The sequence below is a fragment of the Etheostoma spectabile genome, chromosome 15 (genome assembly GCF_008692095.1).
Source record: "Etheostoma spectabile isolate EspeVRDwgs_2016 chromosome 15, UIUC_Espe_1.0, whole genome shotgun sequence".
Taxonomy (NCBI): domain Eukaryota; kingdom Metazoa; phylum Chordata; class Actinopteri; order Perciformes; family Percidae; genus Etheostoma; species Etheostoma spectabile.
The window spans coordinates 178,407-193,984 of NC_045747.1; the positions used below are offsets into that span (position 1 = coordinate 178,407).

At 41.3% G+C, this 15,578-nt stretch overlaps 1 pseudogene; it reads left to right on the top strand.

Annotated features, from left to right (window-relative positions):
• Positions 1-1,880: 1,880 nt before the first annotated feature.
• Positions 1,881-15,206, top strand: LOC116703183 (uncharacterized; annotated as a pseudogene).
• The last annotated feature ends 372 nt before the right edge of the window (positions 15,207-15,578 follow it).

Here is a 15,578-nt window from a genome sequence, read left to right on the forward strand (position 1 = left end):
GATTATTGATTGTAATATTGACTGGTACTCAGGCTCACTAATAACCTGTGCAGACAAGTCGAGTGTGTCATTCATCTTGCTGCTGTTTGGGTGGCAGATTACTGTATTCCCATAAACATGTTGAAATATCTTTCACCTTTATAAAATACATTATTCAATATTCCTGAGATGTTGTTTTTAAGGCAACATGTAATATGTGTTTGTTAAATGTACCTTACTTTGAGATCAGCTTGGCATAGATACGTTATTTATTCAAATAATATTCTAAATGTTACTAAATGGTATTTAAGTATCTTTTGACATGCACCATTACCAGATAGCCCTGAGGGTTTATCGCTGATGGTCCTCATAGAACCAAAATATGACAGCCTGCTGGGTGGGTAATATACCCAGTCATTTAAGATGAGCGTTTGGCACCATCTTGAATCTCCCTTTCTATTTCCTGCCCTGGCATCCCTCGGTATCCACACCTGACCCTTCTTTATTTATTGCAGCAGTCCCCCACTGACTAAAAGCTACTAGTGATTGTATCGTTTGTGGGTTTATTTCCGTACGGTGCTAAAGCGATACTTTAAAAAAGGTGGCCGGTAGCCTAATAAACGTGCCCTGAGCCAATACTATTAAAAGCCCCAAAGGTATCAAAACACAAGTCGCGACGATTAAAGAATGGCTTATTTATATTGATAACATATAGCTTCAAATTGATTGTTTTTATCATAGGTAATCAATCATACCCTTATAACATGCATTTCACCGTGATTTCTGATGAACAACAAAAACAGCCACCAGATGTGGAAAGCGTATTTTACAATACCTTGAATGCACCACGAGGCTACCCTCAAATAATCGCCCGGCATGTACTCTGCTTAACGTCCTGCTGTTGGAATCCTCTCCCGTGACAACGCCAACTTTACATGGTTTAATGTTTAATCCAGCTGCTAGCTAACGTATGCTAGGCTGGTCAATTGCAGTGGTAACTGGGCGTTCCTCTTTCCTTGTCTTAGCAGCTGAGCAGACAGAGCAGAGTCCGCAGTCCGCTAACTTGTTGCTCTTTCTAATTTAACCATAAGCTGCTCTGTTTAGGCTACAACAGGAGCCACTCCCTGAAATTCAACCGTGCGGTTTTGTCGAGAGTAACGTATACGCAGAAGGAGCCCACCAGCTGCTAGGCTATGCGCAGTGGAAACCCTGCATGTTACATTATGTGTCCACGTCCTCTTCCGCTCATGACTGTCCTCCTCATATGCAAACTGAAGTGACGAGCAACTTAATTTTTTCTTTTTTTCCCTCCATAAACTCTTGAATCTAGGATAGAGACTTACTGCTTTCATATCAACAATATCTGTTCTCCTGTAACTTCTGTAAACAAAAGTAAAAAAGTAAATACAAATATGCAGTAGTGGCACGTGACCGCATATATTGCGGTAATGCGGTAACCGTCCTAGTCCCAGTGTTACTACGTCATGTATTAACAATGCTTCTTTCCTCTACCGTTCATTTGGAGCTCAGAGAGCAGCGCAGGCAAATTAGTCGCACCCGAAATCTACATTTTGGTCCGCATATCGGCACTGGGTCAATCCTAAAGATAATCTTTTAGTGAGATAATGTCTTAATCTATGCAGATGATACTGAGTGCAGTATTTAACAACAAATACTATTTGTACTAAAATAAGCAGGCACTGCTTGGCAGGGTAATCTAACAGTATCCAAATACCATACAGAGAAAAAAAATCCAATTCAACAATTTTCAAGCCCTAAAAACCACCGTGGAATCAATACTTACGTATGTGACCAAAACAGAACTACCGTAGTATTAATGCTGTGAGATTGTATTGATTACATGAAATACATCAACAGTAACTTAAAAAAGTACCAGAACAATGAGGTATTTTGTCTTACACTACAGTGAAAAACAGAAGCTGTTTCCAGCAATCCTGGTAAGCCATTTCACTGTTTGAGCCAATATTGAAGGCAGCCACAAAAATAGATTTGACACGGGCTTTCTGTAATGTTAGGAACCCTGGTTTCACACACGCACACACACACACACACACACACACATGCAGCAGACTCTGGAAATGTTCGCGCTCTGAGCTCATCCGTGGAAGAAGCTCCCTGTACCCTGAGACCAAGACGGTCCTTTGTTCACATTGCTGATCGACTGCTTAGTTCTTACCAGCTGCTGATGTCTGATTTAGGCTTCAGTAAATATCTAAAAATAATAAATCTGTTTTTGCCAATTTTTGCCACATCTATGAGCAATAACAATAACAAAAGCTTTACCCATCTGATCGGATACCTCACTGTCCCCCCTGTATTTGAACACTTTAAGTTGATGTCCTGTATGTACCTTTTCAATTACCATAGCCTCATATAAGTAGAAAGAAATGATTCAAGGTATTTGGTCATTCATCTAATATACTTGTTGACTTCCTTACAGCTTTGACAAATTCTAGTGACATTTTGCAATTACGCTTACTCTTGCCGAAGTGAAATGATCAACAGTAACGTTACACATGGCATATCATGTGTTGGTTGGAAGTCTGGATATTGATTTGGGGACAATGACATTGCTGCTAAATTTCCTGTTTACCATACTGTCAAATATCTTTACTGATTGTACAACCATATAATGTTGTTGATTATGAATCTTGCTAGCTTACGTTAGCTTACGGTGTCTTCTGATGACTGAGCCAAAGGGTTCTATGAGCTGAGTGGACCAGAAATATCTCCCGTTGCCAAGTTGCTCTAAGTCCATCCGGTTTACTGGAGCTGTGATCAACGTTGTTTCAGGTATTAATTAAACCATGAGACTGTAACTTATTGGTATTGGTTGCAAAACGCATGACAATAAAGTTTGGTATTAAAAAATACATTTGCAAGTGATTATGTATAAGCACGTTCATGCCCAGTGTGTCCATTTCAGGTAATGAATGAACTCCACTGCGTGGATGATTTTTTATTTTAAAAACAATCAACTGACAATAAATGAACAGTGTTTACTATTAAAGCAGTGTCATTTTATGTTCAAATGTATGTCCACTCACAGGCATAGCCTCACAGGATTATATACTTTTCTTTCCCTTCTGTCTACTATTACTTTCAAGTATTTTTTTGCTTTCAATAACAAGAGTGTGTGTAATGACAGTGTAACTGAAGACATTTTTGAAAAATGTGCCAAGAACAGCCATTTCACCACTATTCTTTTCACTATCACCCATATTATTCTCATCTGCTGACAGGAAGAATGTGTTATGAACAAATATTTTTGTTTTAACACACTTTAGAAATATGTATCTCCTGATATAGCAGAAGATAAATCAGAATGTTGTGTTAACACGGCCATAGGCCAACAACACAAACAAGTTAGGACCATGAGCTGTCTTTAGCCTTGTGATTAGGTGTGCAGGGTATTACCTGACCTCGCTGGCACACGCTAACAACACGCGGAGCTCATGGGGTGGAAATAGCTAAGTGGGAGGGACGGAGCAGGACAGCTGGCGTACATAAGAGAAAGAGTACTGTGTATGCTCAACTACCTGGAGAGAAGTCAGAAGAAGAAGAAACTCTGAAGCTCTCAGTTCTCACTCTTCACTGGAGCCCAAAGCTATCAATTCTGAGAGAGGGAATCACCCCCCAAGAACAAAAAGAAGGATTTGCAGGTTGCTGAGTCAATTGCCAAAAACTGTCCTCTGACGCTGACTTAAGGCCCAGCATGCAGCTTTGAGGAGCCTGTTTGCGATGACCCTTTCTCAGTCAAGAACAGCTGCTGTGGCCGTTGGGTCACGAGGCCCTCTCCTCACTGCAGCAAGCCTTCTTCAACCAGAACCAAACTGGCCGACAGCCTTTTGAGGGGGCTTCACGATGGGCCCCACTCCTCAACTTAACAAGTTGCCCCTCATTTCCTCCACTTTGGCAAGGTATGTACATTAATGTGTAACTCAGTAGTGGTTGCTCCTGATTGGCTTTGTTTAAGGCCGTTTTCAACACCTATTCATTGGGCTTTGTCTTGGCTATCAGCCTCAGGAGGGATTGTTACACCCAGTGGCATAGCACAATCTGGGCCTATAGAAAGGAATGGGCCCCTCCCACCAACACAGCATTCATTGTAACATTTTTTTCTAACATCTTTTTGATGATGTTTTTTTCTGGGTACTCAATCCCCTTTTCCCCCCATCCGACACCCCTGTTTCCCCCTACTATTAGGTTCAGAAGGCCGTTATGTATCACATGTAACGGAACGCAATTGTTTTTCCTTGACCCCCTGGGGTCACATTTCCCAACTCTGAGTCCCGTTGTGAATTCAACCTATATTGATTAGGTCTAGAAACTAACCGTTTCTAGTTGGATTTAGTAAAAGATTGTGGTTTTATTAAAATATTTACATTTGTAGTTTAGTTAGAACAATGCAAGGAACGTGTATGATAGTTACTTACTTCAAAAAGATGCCAGAAAAGTTAACGCTGACATCGGTTTCACACAGGAGCTCCAACCTTTCAATTCTACACTGCTCTCCATAAGTTTTTTTGAGACAAGACATTTGTGTTCTCAGAGTGCTTCCCCTTGTTCAGGTTCTTTTTACAAAAATCCCCCCCCAAAAAATGCATACACCTGCAAACCACGCAAAAATGTCATTTGTCATGTTCTGAAAGAAAGTAATACATGAACACACGTTGACATGCCTTCCACTCACAGATTGCAAAGCACAACACTAAAAGAGCCATTGAAGTCATAAGCTGCTTCTCATCTGGTTTCTGATTCTCTTTCAGTCTCGTGATGTCAGCAGGCAGAAAAGAGTCTGCGACTGCAGAGCTGTACCAGAACCTCAACGCCCACAAAGAACGGCGACCTCCTGGTTACCTAGACGCTCGCGGCTATGCCCCCAATGACATCACTGTCAAACTGTGGGGCGTTGCCTGGCGGGTGGCCAAGAAGCAGGCCGGGGCAGAAGAGAGCCAATCCTGCTCCTCCTCCCCTCCTGCGCCTCCTGTGCTCCTCGGCCTCGTCCCCAGATGGGATTTGTCCAGAGGATCGACATTCCCGCTCACCTGGATCTGTCCGGCCTCTCTTCTCCCTGATGAATGATGGACAGCTGCGTATCCACGCCCCTGTGACCACAGCCACCAGTGAGGAGCAGGAGGTGCCCGTTCGGTTCAGGACATCGCTGAATTTCTCTTACAAAGGACAACAAAGGAGGGACACAGACTAATCCCCGAGACACACTCCACACCTACTGTCAGTGTGAAAACACATTTTAATAAATGAATAAGAGTCCTGTTTTATGCTCACATAGACACCTTCACTTAAAGACGTCTATAGAAGTAAGTTTACCATTATAAAATGAAGAGAATATTTATTTATATTATTTGCAATTTGTATGACCTGTTAAATGAAATAAAGTTGCTTTTCAAAAACTATTATATTGTACGTGGTGATGCTAGTGGCAGGGTTAATCAAGTGATGGACTTTAGTGACCAATAGATGGTGCCAGCACCAACCTGACCAAGAATGGGATGGAGTAGAGAGAGGAAGAAAAGAGAAAGACTTAATGCTAGCGTCCCGTTTCCTGCCCTGTCAGACTAATTAGTAACTTTCAAGGGGCATGTGGTTTGCTGGCTAGAAGGATTTGTCGGCATTCGAGAAGGTGACAAACAAAAGCAGCAGTTAAATGTTTTTTTGTGTCCTGCCCTGAAGGTATTACAAAAGAGGCAACGAAAACGAAGGGTTTGGAGAAAAGAGGGTAAGGAAGGAGAAGAGAACCTATGTCTTGGTGGATTTTCTGGCCTTGCGATAGTTTGGGCATATGCTGGCAACCCAGTGGAGATTTTGTTTGTGATGCTGAACACCACAAAAAAGGTTCAAATTCAACAAAAGCGTTCAACAATGTTTTTCTAATTCATTAAACATTTTCAATGACACAAAAGCACCCAAACCAATATCCATTTACCCTTATCACATTGGACACATCTTAAGTGTCCATATTCTGCTCATTTCCAGGTTCATAATTGTATTTTTAAGGTTGTACCAGAATAGGTTTACATGGTTTCAATTTCAAAAAACACCATATTTTGTTGTACTAGCGACATTGATCCCTTGTTTAGCTCCAGAGTGAGACATCTCACTAGTTTTAGCTCCAGGTGAGATATCTCCCTTCGACCTATCTTTGTTGGGAGCGGCACATGCTCAGTAGCTCGGTAAGATCCATCAGCTAGATAACTCTTTCTCCACTTTGGTCGTCCAAGGCAGGATTAGCTGGGGACTTCTTCTAGACCAGCGACACTTTGGAGACCTGCGCACAACAGGGACAGGAAGTAGAACAGGACAGGAAGTAGTTCTTTGGAGATCTGGTCAACTAGTGCCGTTTGAGCAGTGTTGTCCATTGAGACGAGCTAGCATGCTGTTAGCCTCTCGTCTCTAGTGATTTAGAAAAGCCGTGCAGATGTTGAACAGCTCACCGACTGAAGACAGAGGACATTCAGAAACCGGATCTCACTCAGAACACCATGGATAATTTTTCTAAGTGTTCATGTGTGTGGAAGCACAAAAAATCAACACAATAACCCCCTAATTACGTGAAAGGGTGTTTTTTTCTCATAATATGCCATTTAAAAGGCATATCTAAACACCTGGGAATCCATGATTTTAAAAGTCTCTTTTAATAGATCCATCTGTCCCCCTCTCACTCTTACAGTCTGTCTCCCCTTGGTCTTTTGTTTTTGCCTCCCAGAAGGACAGACTTCACAGGCTCTGCAGGGGGTTGGGTGGAAGTTTGTGTGTGACTATGCATGTATTTGTTTTTTGCATTTAATGTTTCATGTGCATGCTCTTTTGCAATGACGTCCTCCAGAGTTAGTTTTTTTGCTGGCAAACAAGTAATAAAGATGAAAGTGTGTGTGTGTTTTGTGTGTGTGTGTGTGGTAAAGTGTAGGAAAATTGTGCATGACTTGCAGATACGAACCCTAGCATCACTGTGATACAGTATTTGGCCCCACAGTCACCATCACCAACCCTTCGCGCAAACACACCACACAGAACTGACTGTCACGTTCCATGGCGACAGTTATGAGGTCATAATGATGATGGATTCTCCAGCCCTGTGAGGTGGGAAACTTGTTTCTCTGGAAACAGACGTCCTCAGAGGACGCTGTTTACTGGCAACCGGTTCAATCTAAAATAAAAAATCTCATCTCAATAATCCGATTTGAGCTGTGTGTGCTCCAGTCGGACATTCCTTTGGTTAATTTCCCTACTCAATTTTGTGTTTTTAATTTATTTCTGTTGACATCTAAAATGGGTAGTAGGTGGGACAAGTCATTGGCACTGTGCAACAACATTTTCATATTCGTACTGAGGTTAGTTCTTCGAATGACTAAATGAGAACTCTTGAGCACAAAATGTGAATCCCTCATTTCAACCTGGTAAATGCCACCTCGTCGTTAGTAGGTGTGTTTCAAGATCTGCGTGATTGATGCCCCCAAGTGGCTGTATAGTTTGGGGATAAAGGAAGAATTCACAAAGTGGATATACAGCCTTTCTGTTCTGGACACCAACATGACATTAGCAGTGTTGTTAATGTCATATCTAGCCCCCACTCCTAAAGTCATGTTTTGTTTCATATTTATTTCTGTAGTTTTTGCCACTTCTTGTTTTATTGTAATACTTTTATGTAATGTCATGTCACTTAATTTCTTGTAGGACTGGGGAGGGGTAAGAAATTGTATGTATCGTGATTTTTTTTTACCAATGACTCACCCTCAAACTTTCTGTTTCCACAGTACCACTAACAACGATTAAATCATTAGTTCTGGCAAAACAGGCCGAAAGCAGAAGTGCACATCTACAAATAATAATAAACTTTACGTGATTGTCTTCTAAAAAAACAATGTTTTAGAAATGTCTCTTGATTTCTTTCTCTTTAGTGTATAATCAACTTTTGCTTTTGTTAGAGTAAACAATCTCAACACTCAAAACCTATCAATGATATATATCTAGAATCACATATATTGTAATTGTTGTGTGATATTCTAATGTTGTAACCATGTATTGTGAAACGAATGCAAACGCAATTGTCCCAGCCCTAATTCCAGGCCACGTTCAGCCCCGACAAAATGTAACAAACCGTTTATTTAAACCCTGCTGTGCGCAAGCGCACTGCCTTTTATTACCATGAGTTTACATACAGTTACTGCTGATTGGGTAACAACCTCTGCCATATCCGTCCCATCAGGAATATTCCTCAAATCTCGTTACACACTGTTGAGTTCTCAGCAAACATTCATTCAACCAGGAAACTGCATCAAAACTGCGCCAACGCTTTGAGATTGAACGTGCCCTTGTGTGATTACTGCTTTTCCTCAGTCCAATTGTCTCCCCTGGGTCTGTGTATGTATACATGTTCCTTTACCAGTCAGTGCCAGTTCATCTTGTACTTTTTTGTGTCAGCGTTTCCTGTGTGCATCTTGTGAGTTTTATAACCCCTCTTTTATATGTCTGCTTGCAGGGCCAAAATTAGCACCACAGCCCAGTTGAATGATTACGGCCTATTTTGTTTTCACTGGTATCAAACATCATCAAAACCATATCATTAATGAAAAATGTTTGACGGCTAGGTTTCCTCTAAAGTTAGGTTGAACAGTGGTTCTCAACTTAGAAGACAGAACTGACTCCTGACCAGCCTTCTCATCTGTGCAGTGATCACTTTTAGAGTCATCACTACTTGAAGGCATCACTTTTTACCCAAGACATTCAAACTTTGCAAAATCTATAATAATCACTGTTACACTTTGTCATATTAAAGTGTACTTAAATAAAAAACAACTGAATTTTAACCTTTTGCAATTAAGATAGTTTCATGCTTAATGTTTTATCTGGATTGTGTGATTTGCTTGTTCTTGAGTTGAAAGATTTGAATGTAAAATCTACTTTCGTCAATAAACACAAAAGCAGTGCCAATATTATACAAGTTATCAACTATACAACAGAAAACATTCTCAGATCAGTTCCTAATGAACAGAATAGTACTGCACAGTTATAATATGCCCAACATGGACCTGAGAGTCCATGAGGCTGTAGAGGTTCAGGCTTCAAATCTGACCTGTGACAATTTCCCGCATGTTCTTCCTTTCTTTCACCTATCTGAACATCAATAAAGTTGGAAAAACCCAACACAAAAGAAGAAAAAAAAGCAGTGTTATTCCAACGTAATGACAAAAAACACACAACTTAAGTGACAGATACAATGTAGCCATAACACAACACACTTCCAATACACCTTTGGGTCAGTAAAGAAAGCATGCCAAGGTGTCAAAGGGAAGCTGGCCCTCCATCACAGGGATCACTTTGATGCAGATGCTGCCACAGTGTTGATGTGGACATCTGGATGTTCTCTTCTGCAGAGACTGGGAATAAAGTGGAGAAGATGAGGTTTACTATATTTAAATTACACACTGTACTGAGTTTTTGCAGTGATTTATTTATTTACTTGGGGTTTTTCGTGAGTCAGAGCCAGACAACAGCTATGAGGGGGTGCGTGTGTCCTCCACCCCCCTTGCTGGACCACCACCCCCAACCGTCTCCTGACAGGTGAGGGCTGGAAAAAGAAGCCGAAATAGTTGTCATAGCAGAAAGAAATCGTTCACTTGTGGCCATTAACAACACTTAAAAGACAAACGAAAAGTTGTGCATTGTCATGTTTCTTGTATTGAATATCATTGCCAAACATAACACCATACCTTTTGAAAGTGAGGAGTAATTTCCTGTGTCCTTGGTGTAGCCCCCAGTTGGGGCAGTGCTGACCCTGCTCTCTGGGTCAGCGGCTCCATCATTAAATTCATGGCACCCTGTTTTACTGCGTCATGCAGAACCACACAGACAAACAATGTTCAGATTGTTTCTGCGGTATATAGTAGGGTCCCCCCACGGCTTGTGTGTGTAGGCCACGTGTGCACTGTTGCTTGGCTCACTTCTAAAGAGCCAGATCTGCCGTTGTCGACAAGTGATCAGCGTGATGACTTCTCCTACTCTTACGCTGCACCGCGAGTCCACTCTGAATCGAAGACTTGCGTACACGAGGTCAGACCAGACGTGAATTTCATCGCAGACTACCTCCCGTTCAAATTGCTAAATGCCAAGCTTGCGTAGGAATGGCGTAAGCCCGTCCTACGCTGGTTTTAGGTCGTACACACGTTTCTAAATGACAGCCAATGTTACTGTGAGCTTAAAACTCCCTGCAGTCATTCTTATCTCTAAATCTAATTCACACCTGTATCAATTACATCACACTGAATAAACATTGAACCATGTGATTGGATGTTGATAGCTACAAGTAATATGGTTCCAGAATTAGGTAATTTTACCGTATGAAAGTCCTCATGGCTCAAAACAAATAAAATACCCAGTGTTTGTTAATATTCAAGTTTGTGGTACTACAATGTTGGGGCGCAGATGGAGCTCATTTGAAATCCTCCAGAAAATATACTCCAGCTCCTCGGTAACTCAAAGCTTTACAATAAGAAAACCTGTCCTGAGTCTTTGTCCTGTGCAAAACCACGGCTCCTCTGCCATGGAGTCTGGGTGGCCGCATTCGATGTACACTACCCTGAAATCACTAAGCTTTACTAGAACTTTCATATTCATTCTCAATGTTTATATTCCTCAGAAGCTCAGTGACAACGTGGGTTTCTGCACGCACGCAGTCTCTCTCCCAGCTCCGGAGGGTGATACTATACTAGATATACTAGCTAGCTAACAATAGCTAATTAGCAACCGTCCACACGTGGCTATGCCGTTAGCTCCACTTCAGTAGAAATATAACAGTTTACTCTTCCGTTTCGCAGGGTTACATACTTATATAAATCCCCTGGTTCTTAACTTTAATTAACCCTCTGAGCCCTAAGGCCATCATTTCTTTCAGGACAAACTGGGTTATGATGATGATGATAATTATACTTTTTTCATCCTCAACGGGGAAATTTGTTATTACAGCAGCAGCATTTCCTTCAATACAGCAAAAAAAAACAAGTAAGCACACAAGAAATACAGGCAAACAATAGACAATGATTATATGGCAGACTGAAAGTAAGCAAAATGGCGTCAAGGTATTTTAAGTGCGGTTGCCATGATAACAAAAACAATATTGCAGTGTAAGTGACGTTTAAAAGTTAATTGAATGTGTAATTAGAGTAATGAAGCAAGAGTCGGACCATAATATAAATTATTAAACCTTTGACCATAAATATTGAAAATTAAGTAGTTAATAAAAATAAAAACCGATATTTAAGATAAACAGAAAGTGTGTGGTGTAGATGGAGAAAAACAGGAACCGAAACCACAACATTATCAGGTAGAGCAGGTGTTGTAGAACTATTGTAGTTATTAGAATATTTGGGTTGCAGTGAGTTAACTTGAATGTTAAAAATGGTTGAGGAGCTCAAAGACAAAAAAATGGAACATGAATCTTACAGATATGTATTGCTATCACAGACAGAGCAGTACAACCTAAGCCATTTTCCTTTCTAAAACACTTCTCATGTGTCTTGGGAGTCACACTGAAGAATAAATCATCTAACTTACACAGATGACAATACATAAATACATACATTTTTTCAAAGAAAGTCCAGAAGCTTTTGCCCTCTGACATTACTTATGCCAATATCAACACAATAATGTCTATTTATTGTTTTACACCCAGCAACGCTACACAAGCATTTGTGTTGTCTAAACCGTTCTATATGCAAAAATAACCTAACTCATAAAGCACATACTATTGATATTTCTTCAAAAAAGGCCCAAATATACGTCCCTCTAACATCTTTGACTATTTCGACTAGGAGGATTTGGCCCTTTTCAGCCTCCATACAAAGTGAGTGACGTTGTCTCCCATAAATGGGCTACCGCTTGACTACACTTCCGTATACAAAGAGGAGAGACACGGTTCACGGAGCTGGTGGCATAAATGAGCGAAAACGTTATGAATTTGGACATCAAGTGGATAAATCTGGATGTAACGGTTTGGATTTATGCTTAACCTTGAAAAAAGACACAAGTTCCAGGCTGGATAGAAAATCACCTGTAGAGGCTAGAAAGACCCCAAAGACTCTTCGTAACCGCTAACTCGTTAGTTTTAGTTGCAACTTTTGGTAAGTCTTTATCTTTTATGGTTATTAATCTTAAACTATGAATCAGAGGGATTAGGCTTGTGGGCGAGTCTCTTGGGTTCAAAGGGTTAACAGTAATTTGCTTGACCCTACTTCGAAAATACTTTTTCAAAAATACTTATTCCAAGCCAATTTCTTTGCAATTCTTTGATTAAATCTTGTCTTTGGCGGCATAATTTCTACAAGACTTTCTCTTAATAAACATTTTCTTCAAAAACAAAATGAAAAATGATAATACCAGAAATGTACGGGACAGCATGAAGAAGGACCCAGACGCAGAGCACGGCAAAAGTACAGATGTTTATAAGTGCCACAGTTCTACAAACACAGGAGCAACGGAAGGAGTCCAAAAAACAATCAAACGAGGGCTCGGGGAACAGGCAAAATCCAAACGGTAAAACAGGTCACAGGAAAAACTCACAGGGGGTGGCTGGAGCTCCAACAGGTAGGCCAGGGACGACAGGGAAACAAGTAGGCTGGAAGACACACAGGGCGACGGCATACACGCAAACAAACTGGAATGATCCAACAAGAGGCAAAGGAAACACTGGGGTAAATACAGGAGGTATGAGGTAACAGGAACTTGAGACATCAGGTGAACAACATTAGGGCGGGGCAGACAATCAGACAAACAAAGTGAAGCCAGATAAGACAAGACAAGACCAGACAGAGAGCTGCACCAAATAAAACAGGAAACAGAACATACAGACCTTACCGGGAACAGGAGACAGATCAGACACACGGGACCGGGGAAAACACTGAGACATTTACAGGGAGGCAAAAACAGGAAAACAAACCCAACAAAAACCCCAAACACACAGAAACTAATATCAGACTTATCAGATTGGTAGCTAGTTGCATTATTTCATACACTATGTCCTGTCTAGCCTCTAATAAAAACTTGAAAATCCACGCTTTCTTGCCTAAATGTTTACCAAAATAAAAGTGTTACAACTCGCAAATACTTTGGCTCTCTAGGATGTGCCTGAGGTCATTGGGAATTAATACACTCAGTTTTTTGTTCCAAGTGTCAGTGTGATACTAGGCCTTACTAACACAGAGCTACAGAGGTTAGAATGAGCTTTTCTATTTCCGTAGAAAGTAAAGCATCTGTAAAATGATTTGAAAACACTACTGTCAACATATCAGATGGCCTACACACACTAGTTACCATATTTTCCAGTGGGGCAGTAGCCAGATTGTGGTGGAGGCTAGGAACATTAGTGGGCTTCCTTTACAGATTGTAGTGATAAACAGCACAGTGACACGATTTGCAGTGACTATCGATTGCAGAGGGCACATGTTTGGGTAAGTTGGTGCACCCCTGAACAGCTCTGGGGAGTATTCCATGATGTCTTTATGTTCTTTTCCCCCCCGCATGTTTCCTTGGATCCGGGAGGCTCCAAAAATCCGGGTTGTAGCTGTCACCGTGGTCCTGCTACATGTCCTGCGATGCCCTGTTACATCCTGCTACACTCGCTGTGCCCGTAACGCCCCGCTGTGCCATGAGCTTCTATTTCTAGTCACTGTTTCCATTATATTTCACTGTGACGGTTTGCCACTGGTCATTGCACCCCACCTGCACTGTCCTACCAAAAGCCCGGGTCTGTCCCAGGTTTCTTCTCTAAAAGGAGTTTTTCCTCACCACTGTTGCACTGCATGCTTGCTCTGGTGGGAATTACGAGAATGGTTGTGTCCTTGTAAATTATACTTGTAAATTATAGTGTGTTCCAGACCTACCTCTACTATAAAGTGTCTTGAGATAACTCTTATGAATTGATTCTATAACTAAAATTGAATTGAACACACCTTAGACTCTTAGTCTCTCCAAGGAACACAGCAAGGAAGATCACACAGCTCCTGTACATCCTCCTCAGTGCCTTAGCTTGAAATCAAGGTAAGACTGACTTGGCTTCAGATCCATAACCAAACACCCATATTCAATTCTTGCTCTATTTAAATATACATATATTTGCTTCAAAGAAGCTACATCTGCTCCCCAGTATATATATACTTTCATCTATTTTCTTCCTTGTAAAAAACATAGCCTTAGTCTTATCAGTAGAAAATCTAAACCCCCATTTCCTTCCCCAATCCTCCACTAGTGTTAGAGCTCCGGCACTTTCTGTTATGCCTCGTCAAGTTTAAATTAAGTCACTTATGTTTAGTCTTGTTGTGCTCTTCCTCTTTTACTTTGTTTTACCTTCCCTCTCGTTTCAGACCCTGACTTCTTCCATTTGGGAATTTCCCACCACTGACTGGGATTGGTTTCACCCTGTTTTCCCCTACCTTGTGTATAAATAGTCGGGTCTCCCTTTGTCTTGTGCCAGTTTGTCTTGTTCGTCCATGTGATAGTGTCGTCAAGTGTTCTAGCCAGATCCTCATGTTACCAGGTTTGGTTGTAGTTTTTTTGTGAAATTATTTGATCCTCCAAGTTTTCTTTGTTTTAACCTTTGCCAAGTAAATATTTTGTTAACTTTCTTCGGTTTTATGAGTCGTGCACTGGAGTCCACCAGTCGTGTCAAAGGTCGTTACACCGTATTCTTGGTATCCTTTACATTTTCCCCTTTTCCTTAGCTACCCTGAAATAGCAACCAGTCAGCAATAGTAACTTTCCAATTCCTGGCTGAACTTAGAAAACATCATAACCATTATGCTGAACAGCATATCCTATAACACTACATGTGTGTCCCATTTTCTACAGACATCTCTAGATGATTCTGTCCCTATTTCCACCTGAATATTTTATTATTTACCCAGTTAACATATCATCTCCAATTCCAGCACATGCATCTAGATTAAAGGCCCTCTGGCCATCCCATGTCAGTAGGCTTTTTCTACGTCTAAGAATATATATATATATATATATATATATTATATATATATATGATATTATATATTATATATAAGCAGATGGCGCCAGTGTGTGCGGCGATTCGTCTGCTCAGTATTTTCTTTGCTGTTGTTTTGTTTCTCTGTGTATGCCGCAGAGATGCATCGGCCTTATTTGTATACGATTGCCAAGCTCTTCTCAACATCCAGCCTCAGTGAATCGTTGTTTCCAAAATACAATCTGGGAGACCAAACTTCAAATCTCCCTTCTTATCCAGGATACCTAGAGCCTGCGGCGCTTACCCATTGCTATTCCCGTAAGAAACGTCTTAGAAGACGGGAAAGCGAGGGGGTGTACTGGTGAGATCCAAAGCCTACCTGATGCCCACCGATGCGATCATCCCACCTCTGGAGCAATGGATGGTACCATCCTCCGATGTCTACTCACCGGACTTTAGAGGCCGTGGATCAGGCATATTACTCCCGCTCAACTAATGTCGCTACCCATCGATCAAGGGCCCTGTACCCGGCGGATGCGGGCTCGTGGAGGCGGCGTGAACCACGACAACCTTCGGCCACTGGGCCGTGCTT